The sequence below is a fragment of the Phyllobates terribilis genome, unplaced genomic scaffold (genome assembly GCF_046119375.1).
Source record: "Phyllobates terribilis strain yellow unplaced genomic scaffold, ASM4611937v1 Scaffold_650__1_contigs__length_881393, whole genome shotgun sequence".
Classification (NCBI taxonomy): domain Eukaryota; kingdom Metazoa; phylum Chordata; class Amphibia; order Anura; family Dendrobatidae; genus Phyllobates; species Phyllobates terribilis.
The window spans coordinates 736078-752954 of record NW_027363410.1 but is presented as its reverse complement, the minus strand read 5'-3'; the positions used below and the strand labels follow the sequence as shown (position 1 = coordinate 752954).

The 16877-nt window shown below is 44.5% G+C and overlaps 12 non-coding genes across 12 annotated transcripts; all 12 read left to right on the top strand.

The window, feature by feature from the left end:
- Window positions 1-683: 683 nt before the first annotated feature.
- Window positions 684-874, top strand: LOC141235119 (U2 spliceosomal RNA). Its single transcript, XR_012300974.1, has one exon. It is a non-coding gene; the product is annotated as a U2 spliceosomal RNA (small nuclear RNA).
- Window positions 875-1989: 1115 nt separating this feature from the next.
- Window positions 1990-2180, top strand: LOC141235118 (U2 spliceosomal RNA). The gene has a single exon (XR_012300973.1). It is a non-coding gene; the product is annotated as a U2 spliceosomal RNA (small nuclear RNA).
- A 1115-nt stretch (window positions 2181-3295) lies between these two features.
- On the top strand, window positions 3296-3486 carry LOC141235117 (U2 spliceosomal RNA). The gene has a single exon (XR_012300972.1). It is a non-coding gene; the product is annotated as a U2 spliceosomal RNA (small nuclear RNA).
- A 1115-nt stretch (window positions 3487-4601) lies between these two features.
- Window positions 4602-4792, top strand: LOC141235116 (U2 spliceosomal RNA). The gene has a single exon (XR_012300971.1). It is a non-coding gene; the product is annotated as a U2 spliceosomal RNA (small nuclear RNA).
- A 2412-nt stretch (window positions 4793-7204) lies between these two features.
- Window positions 7205-7391, top strand: LOC141235302 (U2 spliceosomal RNA). Its single transcript, XR_012301151.1, has one exon. It is a non-coding gene; the product is annotated as a U2 spliceosomal RNA (small nuclear RNA).
- Window positions 7392-8505: 1114 nt separating this feature from the next.
- LOC141235115 (U2 spliceosomal RNA) lies at window positions 8506-8696 on the top strand. The gene has a single exon (XR_012300970.1). It is a non-coding gene; the product is annotated as a U2 spliceosomal RNA (small nuclear RNA).
- Window positions 8697-9811: 1115 nt separating this feature from the next.
- Window positions 9812-10002, top strand: LOC141235114 (U2 spliceosomal RNA). Its single transcript, XR_012300969.1, has one exon. It is a non-coding gene; the product is annotated as a U2 spliceosomal RNA (small nuclear RNA).
- A 1115-nt stretch (window positions 10003-11117) lies between these two features.
- Window positions 11118-11308, top strand: LOC141235113 (U2 spliceosomal RNA). Its single transcript, XR_012300968.1, has one exon. It is a non-coding gene; the product is annotated as a U2 spliceosomal RNA (small nuclear RNA).
- Window positions 11309-12423: 1115 nt separating this feature from the next.
- On the top strand, window positions 12424-12614 carry LOC141235188 (U2 spliceosomal RNA). Its single transcript, XR_012301042.1, has one exon. It is a non-coding gene; the product is annotated as a U2 spliceosomal RNA (small nuclear RNA).
- Window positions 12615-13729: 1115 nt separating this feature from the next.
- On the top strand, window positions 13730-13920 carry LOC141235112 (U2 spliceosomal RNA). The gene has a single exon (XR_012300967.1). It is a non-coding gene; the product is annotated as a U2 spliceosomal RNA (small nuclear RNA).
- Window positions 13921-15035: 1115 nt separating this feature from the next.
- LOC141235110 (U2 spliceosomal RNA) lies at window positions 15036-15226 on the top strand. Its single transcript, XR_012300965.1, has one exon. It is a non-coding gene; the product is annotated as a U2 spliceosomal RNA (small nuclear RNA).
- Window positions 15227-16341: 1115 nt separating this feature from the next.
- LOC141235109 (U2 spliceosomal RNA) lies at window positions 16342-16532 on the top strand. Its single transcript, XR_012300964.1, has one exon. It is a non-coding gene; the product is annotated as a U2 spliceosomal RNA (small nuclear RNA).
- Window positions 16533-16877: the final 345 nt, after the last annotated feature.

Here is a 16877-nt window from a genome sequence, read left to right as displayed (position 1 = left end):
GTTACTCTGCTGCGCTTAAAATTTCTTTTTTGGTTTGCTACAATGCCTTTTCTGAAACGTTGTCTCCTTCTGCTGGAACACTGACTTCTTTCATTTAATGCCTGCAGACTATAAAAGAGAACCCAACCCAAAAAGTTTGGTTGATTAGTCTGTGGCATTCTGTTAAACTGTTGCTTATGGCGGTCTCTGTGAGCTTCTCAGCGACATTCAGCCAGCCAGGTATCCTGCCTGCAGTAGATGGAATGTGGCAATGGAACGCTGGCTGCGCGTGTCATAATAGGCTCTGAGCCTTTATATACCTGTGCACAGCAGCAGCCACCTTCAGTCTGCTGCTGGACAGCCAGCAGCAGCAGCAGCAGGAGAGGTATGTAATCAGGAGCCCTCCTGCTAAGGGTAGACAGCTGCTCGTTCCACCCCACCCCCCGCCTTAATTGGTTCTCCTCCCTTCCAACGGTGTTGAGGCGGGTGGGAACAGCAGGGGGTGAAGGTGCTGTGTTTAAAGAGGTGGAGTTATGCAGATCTAAAACGCGTGGATTGCAGCAGCAGCAAGCCGAAAAGTGCAGGCATGTAAGGGATCTAGAGGTTGACAACATGTCTTCTTAACGGGAGTCCAGGAGCTCATCTCCACAAATGGACTTTTCAGGATCCTTGGGTGGCTCCGTAGTTTGAAACCAATTCTGGTTATCGCTTCTCGGCCTTTTGGCTAAGATCAAGTGTAGTATCTGTTCTTATCAGTTTAATATCTGATACGTCCCCTATCTGGGGACCATATATTAAATGGATTTTTAGAACAGGGAGATGGAAAAAGAGCTTGCTCTGTCCACTCCACGCATTGACCTGGTATTGCAGTATCTCCAGGACCGGTGCACCCCTTCTTTAATGCAGTTTCTAAAATCAGAAAGAATTGAATTCAATGTTTTTTGTTCATTTTGCTTGTTTGTCGGATTTTGGGATGGACTCTTTGGCTTTGCTTTTCTTCTCCTCATTGGATTTTTCATGTTCAAAGTTGCAGAAGCCAGATTACAAGCTCATTTTGGTTCAACTTCAGCAACTGTGCATTGCATTGCCATGTAATGTGATGCAATGCTATCTTTCTAGCTCTCCCTTTTTACTTCCTTTTGGATAAACAGACATATTAGGCAAGCATTTTGGAGCTTTCACCTAAATAACTACAGGTGGTGAGATAAGCTGCACAATATAATTGACCTTTCAGTATATTGTTGCACACACACCATCTATTTAGCAAATGCCCTTGTTATCAACAGCAGCCTTTTAAACTCACCTGAGCTAACAGGTATGTGCGCTGGTTACTCTGCTGCGCTTAAAATTTCTTTTTTGGTTTGCTACAATGCCTTTTCTGAAACGTTGTCTCCTTCTGCTGGAACACTGACTTCTTTCATTTAATGCCTGCAGACTATAAAAGAGAACCCAACCCAAAAAGTTTGGTTGATTAGTCTGTGGCATTCTGTTAAACTGTTGCTTATGGCGGTCTCTGTGAGCTTCTCAGCGACATTCAGCCAGCCAGGTATCCTGCCTGCAGTAGATGGAATGTGGCAATGGAACGCTGGCTGCGCGTGTCATAATAGGCTCTGAGCCTTTATATACCTGTGCACAGCAGCAGCCACCTTCAGTCTGCTGCTGGACAGCCAGCAGCAGCAGCAGCAGGAGAGGTATGTAATCAGGAGCCCTCCTGCTAAGGGTAGACAGCTGCTCGTTCCACCCCACCCCCCGCCTTAATTGGTTCTCCTCCCTTCCAACGGTGTTGAGGCGGGTGGGAACAGCAGGGGGTGAAGGTGCTGTGTTTAAAGAGGTGGAGTTATGCAGATCTAAAACGCGTGGATTGCAGCAGCAGCAAGCCGAAAAGTGCAGGCATGTAAGGGATCTAGAGGTTGACAACATGTCTTCTTAACGGGAGTCCAGGAGCTCATCTCCACAAATGGACTTTTCAGGATCCTTGGGTGGCTCCGTAGTTTGAAACCAATTCTGGTTATCGCTTCTCGGCCTTTTGGCTAAGATCAAGTGTAGTATCTGTTCTTATCAGTTTAATATCTGATACGTCCCCTATCTGGGGACCATATATTAAATGGATTTTTAGAACAGGGAGATGGAAAAAGAGCTTGCTCTGTCCACTCCACGCATTGACCTGGTATTGCAGTATCTCCAGGACCGGTGCACCCCTTCTTTAATGCAGTTTCTAAAATCAGAAAGAATTGAATTCAATGTTTTTTGTTCATTTTGCTTGTTTGTCGGATTTTGGGATGGACTCTTTGGCTTTGCTTTTCTTCTCCTCATTGGATTTTTCATGTTCAAAGTTGCAGAAGCCAGATTACAAGCTCATTTTGGTTCAACTTCAGCAACTGTGCATTGCATTGCCATGTAATGTGATGCAATGCTATCTTTCTAGCTCTCCCTTTTTACTTCCTTTTGGATAAACAGACATATTAGGCAAGCATTTTGGAGCTTTCACCTAAATAACTACAGGTGGTGAGATAAGCTGCACAATATAATTGACCTTTCAGTATATTGTTGCACACACACCATCTATTTAGCAAATGCCCTTGTTATCAACAGCAGCCTTTTAAACTCACCTGAGCTAACAGGTATGTGCGCTGGTTACTCTGCTGCGCTTAAAATTTCTTTTTTGGTTTGCTACAATGCCTTTTATGAAACGTTGTCTCCTTCTGCTGGAACACTGACTTCTTTCATTTAATGCCTGCAGACTAAAAAAGAGAACCCAACCCAAAAAGTTTGGTTGATTAGTCTGTGGCATTCTGTTAAACTGTTGCTTATGGCGGTCTCTGTGAGCTTCTCAGCGACATTCAGCCAGCCAGGTATCCTGCCTGCAGTAGATGGAATGTGGCAATGGAACGCTGGCTGCGCGTGTCATAATAGGCTCTGAGCCTTTATATACCTGTGCAGAGCAGCAGCCACCTTCAGTCTGCTGCTGGACAGCCAGCAGCAGCAGCAGCAGGAGAGGTATGTAATCAGGAGCCCTCCTGCTAAGGGTAGACAGCTGCTCGTTCCACCCCACCCCCCGCCTTAATTGGTTCTCCTCCCTTCCAACGGTGTTGAGGCGGGTGGGAACAGCAGGGGGTGAAGGTGCTGTGTTTAAAGAGGTGGAGTTATGCAGATCTAAAACGCGTGGATTGCAGCAGCAGCAAGCCGAAAAGTGCAGGCATGTAAGGGATCTAGAGGTTGACAACATGTCTTCTTAACGGGAGTCCAGGAGCTCATCTCCACAAATGGACTTTTCAGGATCCTTGGGTGGCTCCGTAGTTTGAAACCAATTCTGGTTATCGCTTCTCGGCCTTTTGGCTAAGATCAAGTGTAGTATCTGTTCTTATCAGTTTAATATCTGATACGTCCCCTATCTGGGGACCATATATTAAATGGATTTTTAGAACAGGGAGATGGAAAAAGAGCTTGCTCTGTCCACTCCACGCATTGACCTGGTATTGCAGTATCTCCAGGACCGGTGCACCCCTTCTTTAATGCAGTTTCTAAAATCAGAAAGAATTGAATTCAATGTTTTTTGTTCATTTTGCTTGTTTGTCGGATTTTGGGATGGACTCTTTGGCTTTGCTTTTCTTCTCCTCATTGGATTTTTCATGTTCAAAGTTGCAGAAGCCAGATTACAAGCTCATTTTGGTTCAACTTCAGCAACTGTGCATTGCATTGCCATGTAATGTGATGCAATGCTATCTTTCTAGCTCTCCCTTTTTACTTCCTTTTGGATAAACAGACATATTAGGCAAGCATTTTGGAGCTTTCACCTAAATAACTACAGGTGGTGAGATAAGCTGCACAATATAATTGACCTTTCAGTATATTGTTGCACACACACCATCTATTTAGCAAATGCCCTTGTTATCAACAGCAGCCTTTTAAACTCACCTGAGCTAACAGGTATGTGCGCTGGTTACTCTGCTGCGCTTAAAATTTCTTTTTTGGTTTGCTACAATGCCTTTTCTGAAACGTTGTCTCCTTCTGCTGGAACACTGACTTCTTTCATTTAATGCCTGCAGACTATAAAAGAGAACCCAACCCAAAAAGTTTGGTTGATTAGTCTGTGGCATTCTGTTAAACTGTTGCTTATGGCGGTCTCTGTGAGCTTCTCAGCGACATTCAGCCAGCCAGGTATCCTGCCTGCAGTAGATGGAATGTGGCAATGGAACGCTGGCTGCGCGTGTCATAATAGGCTCTGAGCCTTTATATACCTGTGCACAGCAGCAGCCACCTTCAGTCTGCTGCTGGACAGCCAGCAGCAGCAGCAGCAGGAGAGGTATGTAATCAGGAGCCCTCCTGCTAAGGGTAGACAGCTGCTCGTTCCACCCCACGCCCCGCCTTAATTGGTTCTCCTCCCTTCCAACGGTGTTGAGGCGGGTGGGAACAGCAGGGGGTGAAGGTGCTGTGTTTAAAGAGGTGGAGTTATGCAGATCTAAAACGCGTGGATTGCAGCAGCAGCAAGCCGAAAAGTGCAGGCATGTAAGGGATCTAGAGGTTGACAACATGTCTTCTTAACGGGAGTCCAGGAGCTCATCTCCACAAATGGACTTTTCAGGATCCTTGGGTGGCTCCGTAGTTTGAAACCAATTCTGGTTATCGCTTCTCGGCCTTTTGGCTAAGATCAAGTGTAGTATCTGTTCTTATCAGTTTAATATCTGATACGTCCCCTATCTGGGGACCATATATTAAATGGATTTTTAGAACAGGGAGATGGAAAAAGAGCTTGCTCTGTCCACTCCACGCATTGACCTGGTATTGCAGTATCTCCAGGACCGGTGCACCCCTTCTTTAATGCAGTTTCTAAAATCAGAAAGAATTGAATTCAATGTTTTTTGTTCATTTTGCTTGTTTGTCGGATTTTGGGATGGACTCTTTGGCTTTGCTTTTCTTCTCCTCATTGGATTTTTCATGTTCAAAGTTGCAGAAGCCAGATTACAAGCTCATTTTGGTTCAACTTCAGCAACTGTGCATTGCATTGCCATGTAATGTGATGCAATGCTATCTTTCTAGCTCTCCCTTTTTACTTCCTTTTGGATAAACAGACATATTAGGCAAGCATTTTGGAGCTTTCACCTAAATAACTACAGGTGGTGAGATAAGCTGCACAATATAATTGACCTTTCAGTATATTGTTGCACACACACCATCTATTTAGCAAATGCCCTTGTTATCAACAGCAGCCTTTTAAACTCACCTGAGCTAACAGGTATGTGCGCTGGTTACTCTGCTGCGCTTAAAATTTCTTTTTTGGTTTGCTACAATGCCTTTTCTGAAACGTTGTCTCCTTCTGCTGGAACACTGACTTCTTTCATTTAATGCCTGCAGACTATAAAAGAGAACCCAACCCAAAAAGTTTGGTTGATTAGTCTGTGGCATTCTGTTAAACTGTTGCTTATGGCGGTCTCTGTGAGCTTCTCAGCGACATTCAGCCAGCCAGGTATCCTGCCTGCAGTAGATGGAATGTGGCAATGGAACGCTGGCTGCGCGTGTCATAATAGGCTCTGAGCCTTTATATACCTGTGCACAGCAGCAGCCACCTTCAGTCTGCTGCTGGACAGCCAGCAGCAGCAGCAGCAGGAGAGGTATGTAATCAGGAGCCCTCCTGCTAAGGGTAGACAGCTGCTCGTTCCACCCCACCCCCCGCCTTAATTGGTTCTCCTCCCTTCCAACGGTGTTGAGGCGGGTGGGAACAGCAGGGGGTGAAGGTGCTGTGTTTAAAGAGGTGGAGTTATGCAGATCTAAAACGCGTGGATTGCAGCAGCAGCAAGCCGAAAAGTGCAGGCATGTAAGGGATCTAGAGGTTGACAACATGTCTTCTTAACGGGAGTCCAGGAGCTCATCTCCACAAATGGACTTTTCAGGATCCTTGGGTGGCTCCGTAGTTTGAAACCAATTCTGGTTATCGCTTCTCGGCCTTTTGGCTAAGATCAGGTGCAGTGATCTACCAGTTGCTGCCTTGGCCTTGGCTAGGAGGTGCCCAGGGTACCCGGCTCCTTGGCCTGGGGGGATCGCTTTGTCTAACGGCAGGGCTTCACCCTCCTGCTGCTATTGGGGAGTCGGATTAGTCCCTGGGCAACGAGAGGCGATCATCGTGTCACCACACATAGCTGTGGGGGGCAGTTCTTTTGGAGGAAGAAGATGGAGTTGACGAGGAAGAGGAACTGTTTACGGTTCTATGTGAAGACGGAGTTAGAGGATTTTTCGTTGGAGGAGAATCAGATCTTGGATATTCTGTTCAAGTATGGGACGATCATTGAAGAGGACATTTTTTGTATGCAAGAAATCAAGTTTAAAAAGGTATTTGACGTAACACTGAAGTCTGAAGAAAAGTGTATTTGTCTTCTCAAGAATTGGGAAGGAAAAGAAATTGGAGTTAATGCTCTTTTTGCTGGAAGGCCGAAAAAGGTGGTTATCTGTATGGATGACCCCTTTGTAGAGATGGAGGAAGTGATGGAGTTTTTGAAGCCATGGAGTATTTTGGTAAAATTCCAGAAGGACTACTTAAATAAAGTGGGAGTCTGGAATGGGAAGAGAAGTTTCCTAGTTTGGGAAAATGGACAAAATGAACTAAGTTTAGGAAGGATTGTTATAAATGGTAAATGTGGATTCAGTTATGTGGAAAATGGTAAAAGAAGAATTGATAATGGGAAACCTGGATTTTGTTATGAGGAAGGTGGGAAAAAAGAGGAGAAAGGGAAAAAGATATTTGAAGAATCGTTTGAAGATTGTAAAGAGAAAGAAGACAAAGATATACAAGTAGTTGAAAATAAGAAGGAGTTTGTGGGAGAGAAGCAGGAGTTCTCAGGAGTTGGGGACTCTATGTTTTGCAGACTGGAGAGAGTACCTAGAAGTAAAGACGTTAAGGAAAAAAGGAAGGTGGATGATAAGGGAAAAGAGAAAGTAATGCAGGATTGTGTTGATACCAGTGCTGAAGCTGAAGAAGATGAAAAGATTTTGCTGCAAGGTTTTGACTGGAAATTGTTGGACATGTCATGGAGGAAGAAGAAACGTGGAAGAAGAAAAATGTTGAGTTGATGTTTTTGTTGGAAGTTTTTTGTTGTTGATGTAAGGATATGTTATGTTATGTTTTATTTATTAATTATCATTAAATTTTCTTAAAAAAAACAAAAAGTTGAATTCGGATGATGAAGGCGTAGGCGACATTTTTTTGGTTATCCATGCAAATGGAATTTAATTTATGTCGCGTCTTCTGACGCATTCAATTAAAAAAATCTGTTCTTATCAGTTTAATATCTGATACGTCCCCTATCTGGGGACCATATATTAAATGGATTTTTAGAACAGGGAGATGGAAAAAGAGCTTGCTCTGTCCACTCCACGCATTGACCTGGTATTGCAGTATCTCCAGGACCGGTGCACCCCTTCTTTAATGCAGTTTCTAAAATCAGAAAGAATTGAATTCAATGTTTTTTGTTCATTTTGCTTGTTTGTCGGATTTTGGGATGGACTCTTTGGTTTGCTTTTCTTCTCCTCATTGGATTTTTCATGTTCAAAGTTGCAGAAGCCAGATTACAAGCTCATTTTGGTTCAACTTCAGCAACTGTGCATTGCATTGCCATGTAATGTGATGCAATGCTATCTTTCTAGCTCTCCCTTTTTACTTCCTTTTGGATAAACAGACATATTAGGCAAGCATTTTGGAGCTTTCACCTAAATAACTACAGGTGGTGAGATAAGCTGCACAATATAATTGACCTTTCAGTATATTGTTGCACACACACCATCTATTTAGCAAATGCCCTTGTTATCAACAGCAGCCTTTTAAACTCACCTGAGCTAACAGGTATGTGCGCTGGTTACTCTGCTGCGCTTAAAATTTCTTTTTTGGTTTGCTACAATGCCTTTTCTGAAACGTTGTCTCCTTCTGCTGGAACACTGACTTCTTTCATTTAATGCCTGCAGACTATAAAAGAGAACCCAACCCAAAAAGTTTGGTTGATTAGTCTGTGGCATTCTGTTAAACTGTTGCTTATGGCGGTCTCTGTGAGCTTCTCAGCGACATTCAGCCAGCCAGGTATCCTGCCTGCAGTAGATGGAATGTGGCAATGGAACGCTGGCTGCGCGTGTCATAATAGGCTCTGAGCCTTTATATACCTGTGCACAGCAGCAGCCACCTTCAGTCTGCTGCTGGACAGCCAGCAGCAGCAGCAGCAGGAGAGGTATGTAATCAGGAGCCCTCCTGCTAAGGGTAGACAGCTGCTCGTTCCACCCCACCCCCCGCCTTAATTGGTTCTCCTCCCTTCCAATGGTGTTGAGGCGGGTGGGAACAGCAGGGGGTGAAGGTGCTGTGTTTAAAGAGGTGGAGTTATGCAGATCTAAAACGCGTGGATTGCAGCAGCAGCAAGCCGAAAAGTGCAGGCATGTAAGGGATCTAGAGGTTGACAACATGTCTTCTTAACGGGAGTCCAGGAGCTCATCTCCACAAATGGACTTTTCAGGATCCTTGGGTGGCTCCGTAGTTTGAAACCAATTCTGGTTATCGCTTCTCGGCCTTTTGGCTAAGATCAAGTGTAGTATCTGTTCTTATCAGTTTAATATCTGATACGTCCCCTATCTGGGGACCATATATTAAATGGATTTTTAGAACAGGGAGATGGAAAAAGAGCTTGCTCTGTCCACTCCACGCATTGACCTGGTATTGCAGTATCTCCAGGACCGGTGCACCCCTTCTTTAATGCAGTTTCTAAAATCAGAAAGAATTGAATTCAATGTTTTTTGTTCATTTTGCTTGTTTGTCGGATTTTGGGATGGACTCTTTGGCTTTGCTTTTCTTCTCCTCATTGGATTTTTCATGTTCAAAGTTGCAGAAGCCAGATTACAAGCTCATTTTGGTTCAACTTCAGCAACTGTGCATTGCATTGCCATGTAATGTGATGCAATGCTATCTTTCTAGCTCTCCCTTTTTACTTCCTTTTGGATAAACAGACATATTAGGCAAGCATTTTGGAGCTTTCACCTAAATAACTACAGGTGGTGAGATAAGCTGCACAATATAATTGACCTTTCAGTATATTGTTGCACACACACCATCTATTTAGCAAATGCCCTTGTTATCAACAGCAGCCTTTTAAACTCACCTGAGCTAACAGGTATGTGCGCTGGTTACTCTGCTGCGCTTAAAATTTCTTTTTTGGTTTGCTACAATGCCTTTTCTGAAACGTTGTCTCCTTCTGCTGGAACACTGACTTCTTTCATTTAATGCCTGCAGACTATAAAAGAGAACCCAACCCAAAAAGTTTGGTTGATTAGTCTGTGGCATTCTGTTAAACTGTTGCTTATGGCGGTCTCTGTGAGCTTCTCAGCGACATTCAGCCAGCCAGGTATCCTGCCTGCAGTAGATGGAATGTGGCAATGGAACGCTGGCTGCGCGTGTCATAATAGGCTCTGAGCCTTTATATACCTGTGCACAGCAGCAGCCACCTTCAGTCTGCTGCTGGACAGCCAGCAGCAGCAGCAGCAGGAGAGGTATGTAATCAGGAGCCCTCCTGCTAAGGGTAGACAGCTGCTCGTTCCACCCCACCCCCCGCCTTAATTGGTTCTCCTCCCTTCCAACGGTGTTGAGGCGGGTGGGAACAGCAGGGGGTGAAGGTGCTGTGTTTAAAGAGGTGGAGTTATGCAGATCTAAAACGCGTGGATTGCAGCAGCAGCAAGCCGAAAAGTGCAGGCATGTAAGGGATCTAGAGGTTGACAACATGTCTTCTTAACGGGAGTCCAGGAGCTCATCTCCACAAATGGACTTTTCAGGATCCTTGGGTGGCTCCGTAGTTTGAAACCAATTCTGGTTATCGCTTCTCGGCCTTTTGGCTAAGATCAAGTGTAGTATCTGTTCTTATCAGTTTAATATCTGATACGTCCCCTATCTGGGGACCATATATTAAATGGATTTTTAGAACAGGGAGATGGAAAAAGAGCTTGCTCTGTCCACTCCACGCATTGACCTGGTATTGCAGTATCTCCAGGACCGGTGCACCCCTTCTTTAATGCAGTTTCTAAAATCAGAAAGAATTGAATTCAATGTTTTTTGTTCATTTTGCTTGTTTGTCGGATTTTGGGATGGACTCTTTGGCTTTGCTTTTCTTCTCCTCATTGGATTTTTCATGTTCAAAGTTGCAGAAGCCAGATTACAAGCTCATTTTGGTTCAACTTCAGCAACTGTGCATTGCATTGCCATGTAATGTGATGCAATGCTATCTTTCTAGCTCTCCCTTTTTACTTCCTTTTGGATAAACAGACATATTAGGCAAGCATTTTGGAGCTTTCACCTAAATAACTACAGGTGGTGAGATAAGCTGCACAATATAATTGACCTTTCAGTATATTGTTGCACACACACCATCTATTTAGCAAATGCCCTTGTTATCAACAGCAGCCTTTTAAACTCACCTGAGCTAACAGGTATGTGCGCTGGTTACTCTGCTGCGCTTAAAATTTCTTTTTTGGTTTGCTACAATGCCTTTTCTGAAACGTTGTCTCCTTCTGCTGGAACACTGACTTCTTTCATTTAATGCCTGCAGACTATAAAAGAGAACCCAACCCAAAAAGTTTGGTTGATTAGTCTGTGGCATTCTGTTAAACTGTTGCTTATGGCGGTCTCTGTGAGCTTCTCAGCGACATTCAGCCAGCCAGGTATCCTGCCTGCAGTAGATGGAATGTGGCAATGGAACGCTGGCTGCGCGTGTCATAATAGGCTCTGAGCCTTTATATACCTGTGCACAGCAGCAGCCACCTTCAGTCTGCTGCTGGACAGCCAGCAGCAGCAGCAGCAGGAGAGGTATGTAATCAGGAGCCCTCCTGCTAAGGGTAGACAGCTGCTCGTTCCACCCCACCCCCCGCCTTAATTGGTTCTCCTCGCTTCCAACGGTGTTGAGGCGGGTGGGAACAGCAGGGGGTGAAGGTGCTGTGTTTAAAGAGGTGGAGTTATGCAGATCTAAAACGCGTGGATTGCAGCAGCAGCAAGCCGAAAAGTGCAGGCATGTAAGGGATCTAGAGGTTGACAACATGTCTTCTTAACGGGAGTCCAGGAGCTCATCTCCACAAATGGACTTTTCAGGATCCTTGGGTGGCTCCGTAGTTTGAAACCAATTCTGGTTATCGCTTCTCGGCCTTTTGGCTAAGATCAAGTGTAGTATCTGTTCTTATCAGTTTAATATCTGATACGTCCCCTATCTGGGGACCATATATTAAATGGATTTTTAGAACAGGGAGATGGAAAAAGAGCTTGCTCTGTCCACTCCACGCATTGACCTGGTATTGCAGTATCTCCAGGACCGGTGCACCCCTTCTTTAATGCAGTTTCTAAAATCAGAAAGAATTGAATTCAATGTTTTTTGTTCATTTTGCTTGTTTGTCGGATTTTGGGATGGACTCTTTGGCTTTGCTTTTCTTCTCCTCATTGGATTTTTCATGTTCAAAGTTGCAGAAGCCAGATTACAAGCTCATTTTGGTTCAACTTCAGCAACTGTGCATTGCATTGCCATGTAATGTGATGCAATGCTATCTTTCTAGCTCTCCCTTTTTACTTCCTTTTGGATAAACAGACATATTAGGCAAGCATTTTGGAGCTTTCACCTAAATAACTACAGGTGGTGAGATAAGCTGCACAATATAATTGACCTTTCAGTATATTGTTGCACACACACCATCTATTTAGCAAATGCCCTTGTTATCAACAGCAGCCTTTTAAACTCACCTGAGCTAACAGGTATGTGCGCTGGTTACTCTGCTGCGCTTAAAATTTCTTTTTTGGTTTGCTACAATGCCTTTTCTGAAACGTTGTCTCCTTCTGCTGGAACACTGACTTCTTTCATTTAATGCCTGCAGACTATAAAAGAGAACCCAACCCAAAAAGTTTGGTTGATTAGTCTGTGGCATTCTGTTAAACTGTTGCTTATGGCGGTCTCTGTGAGCTTCTCAGCGACATTCAGCCAGCCAGGTATCCTGCCTGCAGTAGATGGAATGTGGCAATGGAACGCTGGCTGCGCGTGTCATAATAGGCTCTGAGCCTTTATATACCTGTGCACAGCAGCAGCCACCTTCAGTCTGCTGCTGGACAGCCAGCAGCAGCAGCAGCAGGAGAGGTATGTAATCAGGAGCCCTCCTGCTAAGGGTAGACAGCTGCTCGTTCCACCCCACCCCCCGCCTTAATTGGTTCTCCTCCCTTCCAACGGTGTTGAGGCGGGTGGGAACAGCAGGGGGTGAAGGTGCTGTGTTTAAAGAGGTGGAGTTATGCAGATCTAAAACGCGTGGATTGCAGCAGCAGCAAGCCGAAAAGTGCAGGCATGTAAGGGATCTAGAGGTTGACAACATGTCTTCTTAACGGGAGTCCAGGAGCTCATCTCCACAAATGGACTTTTCAGGATCCTTGGGTGGCTCCGTAGTTTGAAACCAATTCTGGTTATCGCTTCTCGGCCTTTTGGCTAAGATCAAGTGTAGTATCTGTTCTTATCAGTTTAATACCTGATACGTCCCCTATCTGGGGACCATATATTAAATGGATTTTTAGAACAGGGAGATGGAAAAAGAGCTTGCTCTGTCCACTCCACGCATTGACCTGGTATTGCAGTATCTCCAGGACCGGTGCACCCCTTCTTTAATGCAGTTTCTAAAATCAGAAAGAATTGAATTCAATGTTTTTTGTTCATTTTGCTTGTTTGTCGGATTTTGGGATGGACTCTTTGGCTTTGCTTTTCTTCTCCTCATTGGATTTTTCATGTTCAAAGTTGCAGAAGCCAGATTACAAGCTCATTTTGGTTCAACTTCAGCAACTGTGCATTGCATTGCCATGTAATGTGATGCAATGCTATCTTTCTAGCTCTCCCTTTTTACTTCCTTTTGGATAAACAGACATATTAGGCAAGCTTTTTGGAGCTTTCACCTAAATAACTACAGGTGGTGAGATAAGCTGCACAATATAATTGACCTTTCAGTATATTGTTGCACACACACCATCTATTTAGCAAATGCCCTTGTTATCAACAGCAGCCTTTTAAACTCACCTGAGCTAACAGGTATGTGCGCTGGTTACTCTGTTGCGCTTAAAATTTCTTTTTTGGTTTGCTACAATGCCTTTTCTGAAACGTTGTCTCCTTCTGCTGGAACACTGACTTCTTTCATTTAATGCCTGCAGACTATAAAAGAGAACCCAACCCAAAAAGTTTGGTTGATTAGTCTGTGGCATTCTGTTAAACTGTTGCTTATGGCGGTCTCTGTGAGCTTCTCAGCGACATTCAGCCAGCCAGGTATCCTGCCTGCAGTAGATGGAATGTGGCAATGGAACGCTGGCTGCGCGTGTCATAATAGGCTCTGAGCCTTTATATACCTGTGCACAGGAGCAGCCACCTTCAGTCTGCTGCTGGACAGCCAGCAGCAGCAGCAGCAGGAGAGGTATGTAATCAGGAGCCCTCCTGCTAAGGGTAGACAGCTGCTCGTTCCACCCCACCCCCCGCCTTAATTGGTTCTCCTCCCTTCCAACGGTGTTGAGGCGGGTGGGAACAGCAGGGGGTGAAGGTGCTGTGTTTAAAGAGGTGGAGTTATGCAGATCTAAAACGCGTGGATTGCAGCAGCAGCAAGCCGAAAAGTGCAGGCATGTAAGGGATCTAGAGGTTGACAACATGTCTTCTTAACGGGAGTCCAGGAGCTCATCTCCACAAATGGACTTTTCAGGATCCTTGGGTGGCTCCGTAGTTTGAAACCAATTCTGGTTATCGCTTCTCGGCCTTTTGGCTAAGATCAAGTGTAGTATCTGTTCTTATCAGTTTAATATCTGATACGTCCCCTATCTGGGGACCATATATTAAATGGATTTTTAGAACAGGGAGATGGAAAAAGAGCTTGCTCTGTCCACTCCACGCATTGACCTGGTATTGCAGTATCTCCAGGACCGGTGCACCCCTTCTTTAATGCAGTTTCTAAAATCAGAAAGAATTGAATTCAATGTTTTTTGTTCATTTTGCTTGTTTGTCGGATTTTGGGATGGACTCTTTGGCTTTGCTTTTCTTCTCCTCATTGGATTTTTCATGTTCAAAGTTGCAGAAGCCAGATTACAAGCTCATTTTGGTTCAACTTCAGCAACTGTGCATTGCATTGCCATGTAATGTGATGCAATGCTATCTTTCTAGCTCTCCCTTTTTACTTCCTTTTGGATAAACAGACATATTAGGCAAGCATTTTGGAGCTTTCACCTAAATAACTACAGGTGGTGAGATAAGCTGCACAATATAATTGACCTTTCAGTATATTGTTGCACACACACCATCTATTTAGCAAATGCCCTTGTTATCAACAGCAGCCTTTTAAACTCACCTGAGCTAACAGGTATGTGCGCTGGTTACTCTGCTGCGCTTAAAATTTCTTTTTTGGTTTGCTACAATGCCTTTTCTGAAACGTTGTCTCCTTCTGCTGGAACACTGACTTCTTTCATTTAATGCCTGCAGACTATAAAAGAGAACCCAACCCAAAAAGTTTGGTTGATTAGTCTGTGGCATTCTGTTAAACTGTTGCTTATGGCGGTCTCTGTGAGCTTCTCAGCGACATTCAGCCAGCCAGGTATCCTGCCTGCAGTAGATGGAATGTGGCAATGGAACGCTGGCTGCGCGTGTCATAATAGGCTCTGAGCCTTTATATACCTGTGCACAGCAGTAGCCACCTTCAGTCTGCTGCTGGACAGCCAGCAGCAGCAGCAGCAGGAGAGGTATGTAATCAGGAGCCCTCCTGCTAAGGGTAGACAGCTGCTCGTTCCACCCCACCCCCCGCCTTAATTGGTTCTCCTCCCTTCCAACGGTGTTGAGGCGGGTGGGAACAGCAGGGGGTGAAGGTGCTGTGTTTAAAGAGGTGGAGTTATGCAGATCTAAAACGCGTGGATTGCAGCAGCAGCAAGCCGAAAAGTGCAGGCATGTAAGGGATCTAGAGGTTGACAACATGTCTTCTTAACGGGAGTCCAGGAGCTCATCTCCACAAATGGACTTTTCAGGATCCTTGGGTGGCTCCGTAGTTTGAAACCAATTCTGGTTATCGCTTCTCGGCCTTTTGGCTAAGATCAAGTGTAGTATCTGTTCTTATCAGTTTAATATCTGATACGTCCCCTATCTGGGGACCATATATTAAATGGATTTTTAGAACAGGGAGATGGAAAAAGAGCTTGCTCTGTCCACTCCACGCATTGACCTGGTATTGCAGTATCTCCAGGACCGGTGCACCCCTTCTTTAATGCAGTTTCTAAAATCAGAAAGAATTGAATTCAATGTTTTTTGTTCATTTTGCTTGTTTGTCGGATTTTGGGATGGACTCTTTGGCTTTGCTTTTCTTCTCCTCATTGGATTTTTCATGTTCAAAGTTGCAGAAGCCAGATTACAAGCTCATTTTGGTTCAACTTCAGCAACTGTGCATTGCATTGCCATGTAATGTGATGCAATGCTATCTTTCTAGCTCTCCCTTTTTACTTCCTTTTGGATAAACAGACATATTAGGCAAGCATTTTGGAGCTTTCACCTAAATAACTACAGGTGGTGAGATAAGCTGCACAATATAATTGACCTTTCAGTATATTGTTGCACACACACCATCTATTTAGCAAATGCCCTTGTTATCAACAGCAGCCTTTTAAACTCACCTGAGCTAACAGGTATGTGCGCTGGTTACTCTGCTGCGCTTAAAATTTCTTTTTTGGTTTGCTACAATGCCTTTTCTGAAACGTTGTCTCCTTCTGCTGGAACACTGACTTCTTTCATTTAATGCCTGCAGACTATAAAAGAGAACCCAACCCAAAAAGTTTGGTTGATTAGTCTGTGGCATTCTGTTAAACTGTTGCTTATGGCGGTCTCTGTGAGCTTCTCAGCGACATTCAGCCAGCCAGGTATCCTGCCTGCAGTAGATGGAATGTGGCAATGGAACGCTGGCTGCGCGTGTCATAATAGGCTCTGAGCCTTTATATACCTGTGCACAGCAGCAGCCACCTTCAGTCTGCTGCTGGACAGCCAGCAGCAGCAGCAGCAGGAGAGGTATGTAATCAGGAGCCCTCCTGCTAAGGGTAGACAGCTGCTCGTTCCACCCCACCCCCCGCCTTAATTGGTTCTCCTCCCTTCCAACGGTGTTGAGGCGGGTGGGAACAGCAGGGGGTGAAGGTGCTGTGTTTAAAGAGGTGGAGTTATGCAGATCTAAAACGCGTGGATTGCAGCAGCAGCAAGCCGAAAAGTGCAGGCATGTAAGGGATCTAGAGGTTGACAACATGTCTTCTTAACGGGAGTCCAGGAGCTCATCTCCACAAATGGACTTTTCAGGATCCTTGGGTGGCTCCGTAGTTTGAAACCAATTCTGGTTATCGCTTCTCGGCCTTTTGGCTAAGATCAAGTGTAGTATCTGTTCTTATCAGTTTAATATCTGATACGTCCCCTATCTGGGGACCATATATTAAATGGATTTTTAGAACAGGGAGATGGAAAAAGAGCTTGCTCTGTCCACTCCACGCATTGACCTGGTATTGCAGTATCTCCAGGACCGGTGCACCCCTTCTTTAATGCAGTTTCTAAAATCAGAAAGAATTGAATTCAATGTTTTTTGTTCATTTTGCTTGTTTGTCGGATTTTGGGATGGACTCTTTGGCTTTGCTTTTCTTCTCCTCATTGGATTTTTCATGTTCAAAGTTGCAGAAGCCAGATTACAAGCTCATTTTGGTTCAACTTCAGCAACTGTGCATTGCATTGCCATGTAATGTGATGCAATGCTATCTTTCTAGCTCTCCCTTTTTACTTCCTTTTGGATAAACAGACATATTAGGCAAGCTTTTTGGAGCTTTCACCTAAATAACTACAGGTGGTGAGATAAGCTGCACAATATAATTGACCTTTCAGTATATT